This window comes from Phyllobates terribilis, unplaced genomic scaffold (assembly GCF_046119375.1).
Source record: "Phyllobates terribilis strain yellow unplaced genomic scaffold, ASM4611937v1 Scaffold_5__5_contigs__length_657084704, whole genome shotgun sequence".
In the NCBI taxonomy this organism is placed as follows: domain Eukaryota; kingdom Metazoa; phylum Chordata; class Amphibia; order Anura; family Dendrobatidae; genus Phyllobates; species Phyllobates terribilis.
The window spans coordinates 651897667-651914435 of NW_027362765.1; the positions used below are offsets into that span (position 1 = coordinate 651897667).

The 16769-nt window shown below is 41.2% G+C and overlaps 3 non-coding genes and 1 pseudogene across 3 annotated transcripts; all 4 read right to left on the reverse strand.

Annotated features, from left to right (window-relative positions):
• Positions 1 to 6099: 6099 nt before the first annotated feature.
• On the reverse strand, positions 6100 to 6270 carry LOC141150815 (U2 spliceosomal RNA; annotated as a pseudogene).
• Positions 6271 to 12410: 6140 nt separating this feature from the next.
• LOC141274525 (U2 spliceosomal RNA) lies at positions 12411 to 12601 on the reverse strand. The gene has a single exon (XR_012322799.1). It is a non-coding gene; the product is annotated as a U2 spliceosomal RNA (small nuclear RNA).
• A 1115-nt stretch (positions 12602 to 13716) lies between these two features.
• Positions 13717 to 13910, reverse strand: LOC141150624 (U2 spliceosomal RNA). Its single transcript, XR_012246774.1, has one exon. It is a non-coding gene; the product is annotated as a U2 spliceosomal RNA (small nuclear RNA).
• A 2438-nt stretch (positions 13911 to 16348) lies between these two features.
• LOC141274527 (U2 spliceosomal RNA) lies at positions 16349 to 16539 on the reverse strand. The gene has a single exon (XR_012322801.1). It is a non-coding gene; the product is annotated as a U2 spliceosomal RNA (small nuclear RNA).
• Positions 16540 to 16769: the final 230 nt, after the last annotated feature.

A 16769-nucleotide genomic window follows, 5' to 3' on the forward strand; every position in this document is an offset into this window, starting at 1 on the left:
ATAAATAACTTAGACACAACTTAATACACTGTTCAACAGACACTTCATTATGTTTAAAAATCAAAATGTTTCTCACCTTCCAAATTGCCATCTTTACACATGTTATTATCACCCACACCACCTTAAAATCTTCTTCCTTTACACCCATCCCATAGAACACCCTGTTAAAATCTAAAAAATTAACATTACTCACAGCTTTAATCAGATTGCACATTTTCCTCCAGACTTTTTGTGCAAACTCGCAATTCCAGAATACGTGCATAGGAGTCTCACTACCTCCACATCTCTGTCTTGGACATTTTTCAAAACGAACAAGACCACGTCTATGCTGAAATTCTCGTGTCGGTAAGCAATCCTTTATTATACACCATAACAAATCTTTATGTTCATTTGATAAGAACACATAGTTTACATTCAGCCAAATCCTGTCCACTATCTTTGGCATAAAGTGCTCCACTGGACTAGTGTTTAACCTTCCTTCCAAGACTTGTAATATCTTTTTATGACACCTCAGTACCTTAAGATCAAAACCTTTTAGATCATAATCTCTCAAAATCTTTTCCAGCACAACATAGTTACTTGGGGGTAAAAATCTATAAGGTCTATTCAATCTCATGTCCACCCACTTATATTTTCTTATATAGAAACCCAAATTATAAATAGAAAAGGCTTTAAGCTTCGATTCTGACCCTAATAAAATATTTATGCAGTTTGCCATATACTTTGCATATAAAAAGGCTTTGATATCAGGATAACCTTTACCGCCTTTCTTTTTTGGCTTATACAATTCTTCGCGCTTAACCCTTTCCATTTTTGATCTCCATAAAAAATTAAAACATACTTTAATAATTTTTTTCATCGCATTGACAGGTGGAATAAAAATGGTTGCAACATATAAAATCATTGGGAGTAAAACCTGCTTGATAATTAAAATCTTCCCTTCCAACGTTAGCTCTCTCAGATTCCAAAAAGACACCTTTTTCCTAACCCTCTCCAACAGTGATTCCCAATTTTTTACATTTCCACACTCTTCCGAAAAATAGATGCCTAAAATCTTTGCTTCAAAGACTCTCAATAATTTACAATCGGATTCTAAGATAAAACCGCCCATCGTTAAAACACCAGATTTCTCCAAATTGATCTTAAAACCTGATGCCGCCCCAAACCATTCAACCGTTCTTAAAACCCTATTCATACTTCTTAAATCTTTTACAAAAACAGTCACATCATCCATAAAAGCCACCACTTTAACCTGCTCTCCCCAACTCCCAGGAATAAAAAAACCATTAATCACTTTGTCTTTCCTAAAAGCAGTTAAAAGAGGCTCAATCGCACAGATAAAAAGAATAGGGGATAAGGGGCATCCCTGTTTCACCCCACAATTAATCTTTACACTTCCAGATAAAAACCCATTTACAGATACTTTACTAAAACATGCTTGATACAAGGATTTAATACGTTTACTAAAATCATCCGGGCAACCCATTCTCCTTAAAACATCGAATAAAAAATCATGGGCGACTCTATCATAAGCCTTTTCAAAATCCAGAGTAATTAACGCCATCTTCTGTCTTCTATCGGAAACATCCCATATTATGTCTCTAATTAAAATCAACGAGTCACTGATCTTCCGCGTTGGAACTGCACACGTTTGGTCTATATCTATCACCGAACTCACCACTTTCTTTAATCTATTTGCCAACAGCTTCGCATAAACTTTATAATCTGTATTTAAAAGAGTAATCGGTCTCCAGTTTTTTAGCAATTCTCTATCACCTCTTTTGTATAATAAAACAATTACCCCCTCCAACCATGACTCCGGGACACGACATAAAGACTCAACTTTTAAAAACATTTCATAAAATTCATTCCCCACAATATCCCATAATATTTTATAAAACTCAATGGGTAACCCATCCGACCCTGGTGTCTTACCGTTTTGCAATGTATTAACTGTATTAAAAACTTCTTCTTTTGAAATACCCTCTGATAATAATAATTTATTTTCCTTAGTAAAACACTTATCCAACCCTCCTAAAAAATGCTCCTTCAAAGACCTATCTGTATTTTTTGCTGAAAACAGGTTATCATAAAATTCTTTCACTTTCATCTTTTTCCCCTCCAAACTCCTTTCCCCCTCTAAAACCCCCATAAAGGCCTTTTTCTCACAGATTTTTTTAAAAAAGAATTTAGTACATTTCTCGTCTTCCTCCAACACCTTCACACGAGAATTAAAGATAATTTCTTTTCCTTTTTCTCTCAGACATTTTTGAATTTTTTCCTTCGTCACCATAATTTCCTCCTCCACATTAACTCCATTATTCCTAAACTGATACAGACACTGTAGATTTGCATTAAGGTTATTGTATGACTGTCGCTTATCCGCAGCTTTCCTCTTGCCTACTTCCATAAAGAATAATTTAACTTCCTTTTTCATGTAGTCCCACCATTTAAAAGTAGAGTCAAAACATTTCTTTTCTAATTTCAGTTTCTCAAAGAAAAATTTAAAATCCTCCCTTACCTCCTTATGCTGTAACAATGATACATTCAGTTTCCAATGAGATGGCCTTTTTCCCTCATCCGCCTCTACCATCAGTGTACATTCAATTATTCTATGATCAGAAAAAGGTGCTTTATGCGTTTTAAAATTAGAACAAGTAAAATCCTTGGATATAAACAAATAATCTATTCTCGAGGAACAACCTCTTCCTTCCCAAGTAATTTCATACTCCTTCTTCTGCCCGTCCAACCACCAAGCATCTTTTAGGTTAAAAGAAGATAAAATACCCTTGAGACAAGAAACCGAACCATCTTTTACATTATTTAGTTGACAATTAAAATCTCCCCCTAAAATTACTGGAACTACACCTGGGATAAAAAGCTGCAAAATTTCAAACAAATGTAACCTTAAAACTTTTTCTGTATTGGCATAAATATTAAAACATCTATATTTCTTCCCATTCCTTTCTACATCCACTCTTAGAATCCTACCAGGGTATATTTCTTCGTAGTTGGTAATCTCCCATTCCCTGGAACATATAAAACCAACCCCATCACTTCTGAATTCATTCCCGCCTGAAAAACATAAATTACCCTTCCATATACCCCGTAAAAAATCATAATTTAACTTCTTTGACAAATTACATTCTTGAAGAAATACAAAATCAAAATTTTCATTATTAAAATAGTCATAAATCACAGTTCTTTTATATAAGTCATTGAAACCCTGAACATTCAGGGAAGCCGCCCTGATCATCTTTTAGTGACTGGCACCGGGCTATCTCCCCCGCCCTCATCGGATTGCAAAGCACTTTCATCGATACTCAGCCCTTCCGACTCTGATGTACTGGAAATGTCAAAATCCTTTTCACAAGCAAATACTTTTACTACACATGGCCCTACACCACGCTCTTTATCATCTACACTTCTTTTCAAAATTTTTGATGAATCCATCCTTTCCTGACCACAGGGTATACTCTGAGATAAAAACTCCCTAGGGGAAGGCCCTATTACAGGCAGGCTTTGACTTTTCACTACCACCACCTTTCCCCCTGCGCCTCCCTTTTTTACTTCACCCCCTTGTTCTTTTATATTACTCTCTTTGCTTGGTGGAGGGACTTTCTGCATTAATTGTCCCACACCCACCAGCACAGACTTCAATTCTTCAATCCTCTGTTCTTCATTCTTCTTTTCTTCTTTCTTCTTTTCTTCTTTCTTCTGCTCTTCCTTCTCCCGACCTTCTTTCTTCTGCTCTTCTCTGTTCTTATCTTCTTCTAACTCCTTCTCCTTCTTCCTTTCTTCCATCTTTCTTTTCTCATCCTCCTCCGACCTCCTCCCTCTCTCTTCTTTCTTTCTCTTCTCTTCTTCCGGTGTTTTCTTCTTCTTTACTTTTCTCACCTCCTCCATTTCCTGCTCATCAGTTCTCTTTTCACTTGCTTCCTCACCATCCTCGGCTTCATTCTGCCGATGTTCTGATGAAGTATCCATCTCCTCCTCGCCTCCTTTCTTCTTATTTGGACATGCATCCTCCTGATGAGCTGAACCGGGACACCTACAACACTTTTTGCACACAATATCCAAATGTCCATATTTACGGCACCCATAACAGTAATTAGGCATACCCGAAAAAAACAGATATCCACGGCTACGATTAACATAGACATTTGGTGGTGGTCTAAGTACCCCACCTTCTTCTTCTGGGTCCTTCTTGAAGGCTACCAGAAAAACCCTTTTTCCGTTCCACACTCCGAACCTAGTTTCCCCACGTTTTCTTGGGATAACTTTCTCACAATATGCACTTAGATAGTTTATTACTTCACTATCAGTAACAAATGGACTGAACAAATGTATTGTTAGCAGTTTCATGGAGAACTGAAAGGAGGGAATCACTCTCACTCCAACAAAAAGCTCGTTCTCCCTATTAACTTCATAGAGAGTATAGGCTCTTTCACACTGAGAGTTCCCCATTAAAGTTAAATCATATATCCCTCTCGAAAAAAAGGATTGAAAACAAAAAAGTTCCTCCTTTTCAATCTTCAGAAATTTACAAATCTCTCTGAAGATAAACTCGGAATCCTTTTCCTGCCGATAACCAGGAGCCACCAACAAACGGAGTGTATCCTTCAAAGGATAATCCTCTGAAAAATAGTCATTGGAATTGTTCTCCCGATTTTCCCTCCTACCTCCAAATGGCCTCTTCGATTCCATATTCTTTTCCTCCTTCTTTTTCCACAGATGATCAGGAAAAAAAACGACACAGCAGATCGCAGCTCCACCCGGATTTCAATCCTCTTCGTCCTACCGACCTCCACACCACGAAAAAGAACCGTCCTCCAGGAAGAAAAGGCAAATCTAGACTTTGCTCCACACCCAATAGCAGCAGCTGGACCAAGATCCAGAAGGCCGAGTGCAAAGATCCACCTAGATCACCTTGGCCAAATGACGCAACCCACTACAGATCGCAGCCAAAAGGCCGAGAAGCGATAACCAGAATTGGTTTCAAACTACGGAGCCACCCAAGGATCCTGAAAAGTCCATTTGTGGAGATGAGCTCCTGGACTCCCGTTAAGAAGACATGTTGTCAACCTCTAGATCCCTTACATGCCTGCACTTTTCGGCTTGCTGCTGCTGCAATCCACGCGTTTTAGATCTGCATAACTCCACCTCTTTAAACACAGCACCTTCACCCCCTGCTGTTCCCACCCGCCTCAACACCGTTGGAAGGGAGGAGAACCAATTAAGGCGGGGGGTGGGGTGGAACGAGCAGCTGTCTACCCTTAGCAGGAGGGCTCCTGATTACATACCTCTCCTGCTGCTGCTGCTGCTGGCTGTCCAGCAGCAGACTGAAGGTGGCTGCTGCTGTGCACAGGTATATAAAGGCTCAGAGCCTATTATGACACGCGCAGCCAGCGTTCCATTGCCACATTCCATCTACTGCAGGCAGGATACCTGGCTGGCTGAATGTCGCTGAGAAGCTCACAGAGACCGCCATAAGCAACAGTTTAACAGAATGCCACAGACTAATCAACCAAACTTTTTGGGTTGGGTTCTCTTTTATAGTCTGCAGGCATTAAATGAAAGAAGTCAGTGTTCCAGCAGAAGGAGACAACGTTTCAGAAAAGGCATTGTAGCAAACCAAAAAAGAAATTTTAAGCGCAGCAGAGTAACCAGCGCACATACCTGTTAGCTCAGGTGAGTTTAAAAGGCTGCTGTTGATAACAAGGGCATTTGCTAAATAGATGGTGTGTGTGCAACAATATACTGAAAGGTCAATTATATTGTGCAGCTTATCTCACCACCTGTAGTTATTTAGGTGAAAGCTCCAAAATGCTTGCCTAATATGTCTGTTTATCCAAAAGGAAGTAAAAAGGGAGAGCTAGAAAGATAGCATTGCATCACATTACATGGCAATGCAATGCACAGTTGCTGAAGTTGAACCAAAATGAGCTTGTAATCTGGCTTCTGCAACTTTGAACATGAAAAATCCAATGAGGAGAAGAAAAGCAAAGCCAAAGAGTCCATCCCAAAATCCGACAAACAAGCAAAATGAACAAAAAACATTGAATTCAATTCTTTCTGATTTTAGAAACTGCATTAAAGAAGGGGTGCACCGGTCCTGGAGATACTGCAATACCAGGTCAATGCGTGGAGTGGACAGAGCAAGCTCTTTTTCCATCTCCCTGTTCTAAAAATCCATTTAATATATGGTCCCCAGATAGGGGACGTATCAGATATTAAACTGATAAGAACAGATTTTTTTTTTTTTTTTTTTTTTCTTTTTTTTTTTTTTCTTTGTTTTTTTTTTTTTTTTTCCTCAGATTAAGACCCACATTAATTTATGCATCATAGCGCATATTCACATAACGGGTTCTCAAATCATCATTCGGAAAAACAAAAACAAAATCCCAAAAAACACAACCCTGCAATTAACTGTTACTTACTGTAAGAAGTCCAATGTGAAAAGTTCCAGAGTGCTTCTGCTGCTGTCTCACCATACTTCTTTTTATCCAATAAATAGGCATAAAACAGTCTAGCAAGAAAAATCTTTCTGCATTCCATGGGGGAAAAAACAATCTTTTTAAAAATCACCAAATTCCGAACGTCCCATAAAACCTCTTTATATATGACAAAAATAATCCAGCTTGCCCGCTTCCTTTGCGAGTACTTAAAATCTAGACCTATTAAAATCCTTTCAAAATCGAAACAATGAAAACCAACTAAAGCAACAAACATACGTGACAACAAGGTAAAAACTTTTTTAGCAAAAAAACAGTCCCAAAAAATATGCTGTATTGTTTCCACCTTATTGCAACCTTCCCTAGGACATAGTTCTTGAACCTTTATCCCCCGGTCATTCAAAAAAGCTCTTGTTGGCAAGCATCCATGCAACGCCATCCAGGTTACATCCTTCTGTCTGTTGCTGATTCCACGCATGAAAAAAAGCTTCCACACCTGTCCAGACTGTGCATTATTACAAAACGGCACATCACATAACATCTCCTTCTTCTTAATACCTGAGACAATCAGTTTTTTGTCCGGTCTAACCATGGAGCTTATCCCATTTTGATCATAGAAGGACCTAAGCACCACATAAAAAAACGGTATCACAAACGAAACTGGTTTTCTTAAATCCTTCTCACACCAGCTCCATTTCTGGAAAAGCCGTCCTGCTAAATATTTGCACATGTCCGCAGTCCTGTTATTGCACTGGGATAATTTATAAATGTTCAAAAAATAATGCATTCTTAAAAATAAGTCAATGTTAGGAAAATCACAACCCCCATTTTCCACAGAACACATAACCATTCCTCTTCTTAGTTTCTCCATTTTGGATCCCCAAAAAAACACAAACAGTTTCCTTGTCACTCTCTTTGTCCAAAGCACAGCAGGTGGGAAAATCAAAGCAGTGTACAGCAGAAGCGGGAGAATCACAGACTTGATTACCAGCACTTTCCCTCTCAGCGACAGGTTCCTTAGTTTCCAAAAGTTCAACTTCTGATCCATTTTGTCTTCTAGAATCTTCAGGCTGCTTTTCCCTTTCAGTTCCTTCTCAAAGATGACACCAAGAACCTCAATTTCCTCCCTACTCTCCACTCCTGCCACGTTAACCTCAACCTGCCTCCCAAAGTTACAAAGCTGGCACTTTCCCCAATTCACCGCCATACCAGCCACACAACAAAAAATCCTTACGTGCAAATTCACTCTATTGAGATCCGCCTGTGAACCACAAGTAAAAACAATATCATCCATATAACTTAAAGACTTGACTGGACCCCCGGATCCCCCAGGAATAAAAACACCAGCCACACACTTGTCAACTTGCACACTTTTTAAAAGGGCCTCCACCACACAGATAAAAAGAATTGGTGACAGGGGACAACCCTGCCTAACTCCCGATAAAATATTAAAACTGGAACTCACATGCCCATTAACTAAAATCTGGCTACTGACCCCACAATAAAAACTCTTAATGACCATCAATAATTTATCCGGAACACCAAGGTGACTTAAAGCAGAGAACAAAAATCTATGTGATATTTTATCAAAGGCTTTCTCCAGGTCCACCGACTGTAACAAAAGAGCATTCTTATTCAAATTAGCCTGATAAATTAAGTCTCTTAGAAGCAGCAAATTATCTGAAATTTTCCTACCAGGCACTGCACATGCCTGATACTCCCCCACCATATCACCTATCACATCTGCCAGTCTACCAGCCACAATTTTAGAAATAATTTTGTAATCACTGTTTAACAATGTTATGGGCCTCCAATTTTTAATATCCCTCATGTCCCCTTTCTTATGAATCAGCGTAACAATCCCCCTACGCATAGAAACCGATAAAATCCCATGAGTAAAACCATATTGCACCACCCGGGAAAACTCCACACCTATAATATCCCAAAATCTAACATAAAATTCAGCAGGAAGACCATCACAGCCTGGCGTCTTGCCTTTCGCCAAGCCATCCACTGCCCGTCTAATTTCATCTTTCCCAACCTCCTCACTTAAAAACCCAATTTTCTCCTCAGGAATATTATTAGTTAATACTTTGCAATAATCATTAATTTCCGCATCACTGGCTCTACTATCGTTAGAGAAGAGTGTTTCATAAAAGGAAAGAATACTGCCAATCATCTCATCCCCAGATACCTCCCCTGCAGGAGAAAAAACAGACTTAAAAACCCCTTTAGGTTTAAAACATTTTTTAAAAAAGTATCTCGAACATTGCTCATTTTCCTCCATGTGCTTTATTTTTGCCTTAAACATAATAGTCTTCCCTTTTTCAATAAGTATCTTCTTCAGTTCGTCCTTCAAATCTGCAATCTCTTTATCCACCTCCATCCCCGCTCTCTTAAACTTATGGAGTACTTCCAATTTTGAAATAACAGCAGCATCATGATCCCTTTTGGCTTTCGCTCTCCTAAAACACACCCCTTTAAAATAACATGCAAATTTCTCCTTAGCCCAGTCCCACCACTCTAGCAAATCTTTAAAAAGGTGCTGTTCAGACACACAAGACAAAAACACTTTATTAAAACCAACCTTAACACTCTCCTCTTCCAGCAGGCTTACGTTCAGCTTCCAGAGTCCCTTTCCAAAAGCCAGGGACTCAGCTATACACAGATCTACCACTATCATCTTGTGGTCAGAAAAAGTCGTCATCACGTGGTTGCACTTGGCCACCTTAATCCCTTCAGACATAAAAACATAGTCAATTCGGGAAACACTACGTCCACTATCTGATATGTATGTGAACTTATCACTTGGCCCAACCATCAGACCAGCATCCGTGTAGCGTAAATCCTGCACAATCTGATTTAAAATATTAGACGTAACATCAGTCCTACCTTCCGTAGAGCTCTTACGATCTTTTGCGGATCTGACACAATTAAAATCTCCAGCCACTATAGTGAAGTCTCTGCCTGGTAAAAACAACTTTAGAGACTCCAAAAACCCAACTCTTGCTTGTTTATCAGCAGGGGCATAAACATTAAAAACCCGTACCCGCTGACCTAAAAAATCCACTAATAAAAACAAACATCTCCCAGGTATGATTACTTTAAACTCTAAAACCTTTAGACTGGAATTACACAGTAAAATGCCCACCCCTTCATTCCTGTTTTCTGAGCATGGGGACCAAAAAGATTGCCCCTTATTCCACTCACTCTCATGCGGGGCAGATTTAATTACACATTCCTGCAGACAGACAATATCTGCATTCACACTCTCAATGTACTCCAGTATCCCTGCTCTCCTACAAGCAGAACCAATCCCTCGTACATTCAGAGAAGCAACACACAACGCCATCATAACAACAGGAAAAAATCTCCACCATACCCGATCCATCATGAACCAGGAGAAAACCCACTCCTGCCACCCACTTTTCTACGTATATCAGGCGACTCAGAACTCGAGTCCCTGTTAGAATAACCTGGTCTTAGGGAGACTGGATCTTCCTGCCCCCCAGACCAACACCCCTCCACCTTACTTCTTTTAATCACGGAGGCATAACTCTCCTCCTTGCCATCATCTTCCTCCTCATTTTCACTCCAATCACTGTTAACCCTATCACGCTGCTGAGGGGTTATAGTTCCATCCGAATCAGAATCCTCCTCCTCCAAAACCTCCATTTCCTCACCCCCATCTCTTCCCAAAACAGGATTCACTGACTCCGCCATATTAGACAAATCCATCCCATCACCCGGGCCATGCACATCAGCTACTTTGTTTATTACTTCCAGCCCCTCCCTCAAACCAACTTTCTTCTGGCTCCGCCCCTTTTCCTCCATCTTGGGCACCGCATGGTCTCTTCCCCTACCACCATCTTGTTTTTGGCTTTCCCCCTCTGAGTCTGAGCCTTCGCCCTCCTCCCCACTTTCCTGCCGAGTCTTCTTCTGCCTCTCTTCAGCGTCCACCTGTGACCTAGGAATCTGAGCCCACAATCTACATTTCCTTGCAAGGTGATCTGCATGTCCACACAAATCACACACCTTATTCATTGGGCAACCACTTGCAACATGCCCAGATTTCCCACAACCTCTACAAACATCACCTTGCACTGGACAATCTTTCTGAACATGTCCAAACTCATGACACTTCCTACAATATTCCATCTGTCCATTATAAAAACAAAATCCCCTTTCTCCTCCGATAGAAAACTGTGCAGGAATGCTCTTGGCACCCCCAATAGCTCTATCATCCGGTCTCAGTTTTACAACATATCTCCTCTTGCCATTTAGATAATTGTATTTGTTCTTCATTCTTCCCAAAAATTTAACCTCACTACAATACCGAGCTAAAAAATTGGAAACAGTCTCATCCGGAACTTTAGGGTTATACATGTGCACAACCACATACTTATATGTCTGCTGGAACAGAGGTTCCAGTGCAATAAACTCTAGGCATTTCAATTCCTTTTCTTCCTTCATTCGTACCAACTCCATGTAGACTCTCTGGCAAATACTCAAAGAAACAAAAGTGATATCATAAATTCCTTGTTTCTGAAAATCCTGCAGTGCCAATACATCCGTTACCTTCAAGCCATTAATGTTCTTCAAGACATCAACGCAAACTTGGTCCAAACCGATTTCTCCTTCATGACCTGCAGCCACCTTCAGACGGACCGAGTCCTCTAATCCACGTGTTTTCTCCACCATTTTTACAGCAGATAAACACAATCGCCGCTCAATCGCACACTAGGGCCCCACAAGGGGGAACCCCAGTCACAACTGCCCTCCAAACAACACCAGCAGCAGAAAACCACCACTGATCTTGCCAAAAGGCCGAGAAGCGATAACCAGAATTGGTTTCAAACTACGGAGCCACCCAAGGATCCTGAAAAGTCCATTTGTGGAGATGAGCTCCTGGACTCCCGTTAAGAAGACATGTTGTCAACCTCTAGATCCCTTACATGCCTGCACTTTTCGGCTTGCTGCTGCTGCAATCCACGCGTTTTAGATCTGCATAACTCCACCTCTTTAAACACAGCACCTTCACCCCCTGCTGTTCCCACCCGCCTCAACACCGTTGGAAGGGAGGAGAACCAATTAAGGCGGGGGGTGGGGTGGAACGAGCAGCTGTCTACCCTTAGCAGGAGGGCTCCTGATTACATACCTCTCCTGCTGCTGCTGCTGCTGGCTGTCCAGCAGCAGACTGAAGGTGGCTGCTGCTGTGCACAGGTATATAAAGGCTCAGAGCCTATTATGACACGCGCAGCCAGCGTTCCATTGCCACATTCCATCTACTGCAGGCAGGATACCTGGCTGGCTGAATGTCGCTGAGAAGCTCACAGAGACCGCCATAAGCAACAGTTTAACAGAATGCCACAGACTAATCAACCAAACTTTTTGGGTTGGGTTCTCTTTTATAGTCTGCAGGCATTAAATGAAAGAAGTCAGTGTTCCAGCAGAAGGAGACAACGTTTCAGAAAAGGCATTGTAGCAAACCAAAAAAGAAATTTTAAGCGCAGCAGAGTAACCAGCGCACATACCTGTTAGCTCAGGTGAGTTTAAAAGGCTGCTGTTGATAACAAGGGCATTTGCTAAATAGATGGTGTGTGTGCAACAATATACTGAAAGGTCAATTATATTGTGCAGCTTATCTCACCACCTGTAGTTATTTAGGTGAAAGCTCCAAAATGCTTGCCTAATATGTCTGTTTATCCAAAAGGAAGTAAAAAGGGAGAGCTAGAAAGATAGCATTGCATCACATTACATGGCAATGCAATGCACAGTTGCTGAAGTTGAACCAAAATGAGCTTGTAATCTGGCTTCTGCAACTTTGAACATGAAAAATCCAATGAAGAGAAGAAAAGCAAAGCCAAAGAGTCCATCCCAAAATCCGACAAACAAGCAAAATGAACAAAAAAGCATTGAATTCAATTCTTTCTGATTTTAGAAACTGCATTAAAGAAGGGGTGCACCGGTCCTGGAGATACTGCAATACCAGGTCAATGCGTGGAGTGGACAGAGCAAGCTCTTTTTCCATCTCCCTGTTCTAAAAATCCATTTAATATATGGTCCCCAGATAGGGGACGTATCAGATATTAAACTGATAAGAACAGATACTACACTTGATCTTAGCCAAAAGGCCGAGAAGCGATAACCAGAATTGGTTTCAAACTACGGAGCCACCCAAGGATCCTGAAAAGTCCATTTGTGGAGATGAGCTCCTGGACTCCCGTTAAGAAGACATGTTGTCAACCTCTAGATCCCTTACATGCCTGCACTTTTCGGCTTGCTGCTGCAGCAATCCACGCGTTTTAGATCTGCATAACTCCACCTCTTTAAACACAGCACCTTCACCCCCTGCTGTTCCCACCCGCCTCAACACCGTTGGAAGGGAGGAGAACCAATTAAGGCGGGGGGTGGGGTGGAACGAGCAGCTGTCTACCCTTAGCAGGAGGGCTCCTGATTACATACCTCTCCTGCTGCTGCTGCTGCTGGCTGTCCAGCAGCAGACTGAAGGTGGCTGCTGCTGTGCACAGGTATATAAAGGCTCAGAGCCTATTATGACACGCGCAGCCAGCGTTCCATTGCCACATTCCATCTACTGCAGGCAGGATACCTGGCTGGCTGAATGTCGCTGAGAAGCTCACAGAGACCGCCATAAGCAACAGTTTAACAGAATGCCACAGACTAATCAACCAAACTTTTTGGGTTGGGTTCTCTTTTATAGTCTGCAGGCATTAAATGAAAGAAGTCAGTGTTCCAGCAGAAGGAGACAACGTTTCAGAAAAGGCATTGTAGCAAACCAAAAAAGAAATTTTAAGCGCAGCAGAGTAACCAGCGCACATACCTGTTAGCTCAGGTGAGTTTAAAAGGCTGCTGTTGATAACAAGGGCATTTGCTAAATAGATGGTGTGTGTGCAACAATATACTGAAAGGTCAATTATATTGTGCAGCTTATCTCACCACCTGTAGTTATTTAGGTGAAAGCTCCAAAATGCTTGCCTAATATGTCTGTTTATCCAAAAGGAAGTAAAAAGGGAGAGCTAGAAAGATAGCATTGCATCACATTACATGGCAATGCAATGCACAGTTGCTGAAGTTGAACCAAAATGAGCTTGTAATCTGGCTTCTGCAACTTTGAACATGAAAAATCCAATGAGGAGAAGAAAAGCAAAGCCAAAGAGTCCATCCCAAAATCCGACAAACAAGCAAAATGAACAAAAAACATTGAATTCAATTCTTTCTGATTTTAGAAACTGCATTAAAGAAGGGGTGCACCGGTCCTGGAGATACTGCAATACCAGGTCAATGCGTGGAGTGGACAGAGCAAGCTCTTTTTCCATCTCCCTGTTCTAAAAATCCATTTAATATATGGTCCCCAGATAGGGGACGTATCAGATATTAAACTGATAAGAACAGATTTTTTTTTTTTTTTTTTTTTTCCAAACACTCAGAAATTAAGTTTTATAATCTTAAATCATATATCACTAAACTCAAGATTTTAGTTCCATCATCGTGTTTAGATATTATATTTATATTTTTTCATTTGAATTAATATATATAAAGTTAAACATAACAATTCCTTTACAGTTTCAACAGTTTCCAAACAAATCACAACTGACATTACTTCACCCGGTTTCCCAAACTAAATATCCCCTTTTTCCCTTTTACTTTCCTCCCAACAAAACCCCTTATCTTCTTTTCTTCCTCCTCATGCTCTAACCGCATCTGTTCCCAATCATACTCTTCCTCATCATCTCTGAAAGTCACCACCTTCTCCAAAACTTTACCCTTTTCCTCTTTTACTTCTTTCTTTTCACCAGATACTTTCCTTGATCCACAATTTTCCTGTACCGTTACCTTTTTCTTCACCTTTAAACTTTCAACTTCTTTTCCCTGCTTATTCTCCTCTATAATTATCGCATCAACTTCCTTCTTCATTTTATCACCAATATCTTCCTTTTGTCCTCCAAAGTTCTTTTCAAAAGTTCCTTTGCTGCTTTCCATGTAACAATACCCAGAACTCCCGTTTACCATAATCCTCCCATTATGCAAATTTTCTTCTCCTGTTGTCCACACCAAAAAACGTCTCTTTCCGTTCCAAATACCAACTTTGTTCCTGTATAATTTCTGAAACTTTACCATCTTACATTTAGATTCCAAAAAAACCATTATCTCCTCTATTTCCACAAACGGATTGTCCATGTAAATTATCACACTCTTCGGTTTCCCCATGAATGATGCACTTACTCCAATTTTCCCAGAATCCTCTTCACTCCAGCATTTGAAAAAATGAATGCACTTTTCCTCAGAAACTAGAGTCACATCACAAACTTTACCTTGCTTTATTTCTTGCATACAGTAGATATCCTTCTCCAAAACTTCATGTTTCCTCAAAATTTCCAGAATCCATTTTTCTTCCAAAAAAGTTTCTTCCGTCTCCCGTTTCACAAAAAAACGTAAGCATCTCTTCTTTTTCCAAAACTCCATCTCAACAATCCGTTTTCCTTCCGTTTTTCCTTTTAATCCTCCAAATGTTGCCACCACAGCTATGTGTGGCGACAGTTGCCCCCCACAGCTATGTGTGGTGACAAGGTGATCGCCTCTCGTTGCCCAGGGACTAATCCGACTCCCTAATAGCAGCAGGGGGGTTTAGCTCCACCGATGAGTGTAGCGATCCCCCCAGGCCAAGGAGCCGGGTACCCCAAGCACCTCCCAGTCAAGACCAAGGCAGCAACCGCTAGATCACTGCACTTGATCTTAGCCAAAAGGCCGAGAAGCGATAACCAGAATTGGTTTCAAACTACGGAGCCACCCAAGGATCCTGAAAAGTCCATTTGTGGAGATGAGCTCCTGGACTCCCGTTAAGAAGACATGTTGTCAACCTCTAGATCCCTTACATGCCTGCACTTTTCGGCTTGCTGCTGCTGCAATCCACGCGTTTTAGATCTGCATAACTCCACCTCTTTAAACACAGCACCTTCACCCCCTGCTGTTCCCACCCGCCTCAACACCGTTGGAAGGGAGGAGAACCAATTAAGGCGGGGGGTGGGGTGGAACGAGCAGCTGTCTACCCTTAGCAGGAGGGCTCCTGATTACATACCTCTCCTGCTGCTGCTGCTGCTGGCTGTCCAGCAGCAGACTGAAGGTGGCTGCTGCTGTGCACAGGTATATAAAGGCTCAGAGCCTATTATGACACGCGCAGCCAGCGTTCCATTGCCACATTCCATCTACTGCAGGCAGGATACCTGGCTGGCTGAATGTCGCTGAGAAGCTCACAGAGACCGCCATAAGCAACAGTTTAACAGAATGCCACAGACTAATCAACCAAACTTTTTGGGTTGGGTTCTCTTTTATAGTCTGCAGGCATTAAATGAAAGAAGTCAGTGTTCCAGCAGAAGGAGACAACGTTTCAGAAAAGGCATTGTAACAAACCAAAAAAGAAATTTTAAGCGCAGCAGAGTAACCAGCGCACATACCTGTTAGCTCAGGTGAGTTTAAAAGGCTGCTGTTGATAACAAGGGCATTTGCTAAATAGGTGGTGTGTGTGCAACAATATACTGAAAGGTCAATTATATTGTGCAGCTTATCTCACCACCTGTAGTTATTTAGGTGAAAGCTCCAAAATGCTTGCCTAATATGTCTGTTTATCCAAAAGGAAGTAAAAAGGGAGAGCTAGAAAGATAGCATTGCATCACATTACATGGCAATGCAATGCACAGTTGCTGAAGTTGAACCAAAATGAGCTTGTAATCTGGCTTCTGCAACTTTGAACATGAAAAATCCAATGAGGAGAAGAAAAGCAAAGCCAAAGAGTCCATCCCAAAATCCGACAAACAAGCAAAATGAACAAAAAACATTGAATTCAATTCTTTCTGATTTTAGAAACTGCATTAAAGAAGGGGTGCACCGGTCCTGGAGATACTGCAATACCAGGTCAATGCGTGGAGTGGACAGAGCAAGCTCTTTTTCCATCTCCCTGTTCTAAAAATCCATTTAATATATGGTCCCCAGATAGGGGACGTATCAGATATTAAACTGATAAGAACAGATACTACACTTGATCTTAGCCAAAAGGCCGAGAAGCGATAACCAGAATTGGTTTCAAACTACGGAGCCACCCAAGGATCCTGAAAAGTCCATTTGTGGAGATGAGCTCCTGGACTCCTGTTAAGAAGACATGTTGTCAACCTCTAGATCCCTTACATGCCTGCACTTTTCGGCTTGCTGCTGCTGCAATCCACGCGTTTTAGATCTGCATAACTCCACCTCTTTAAACACAGCACCTTCACCCCCTGCTGTTCCCACCCGCCTCAACAC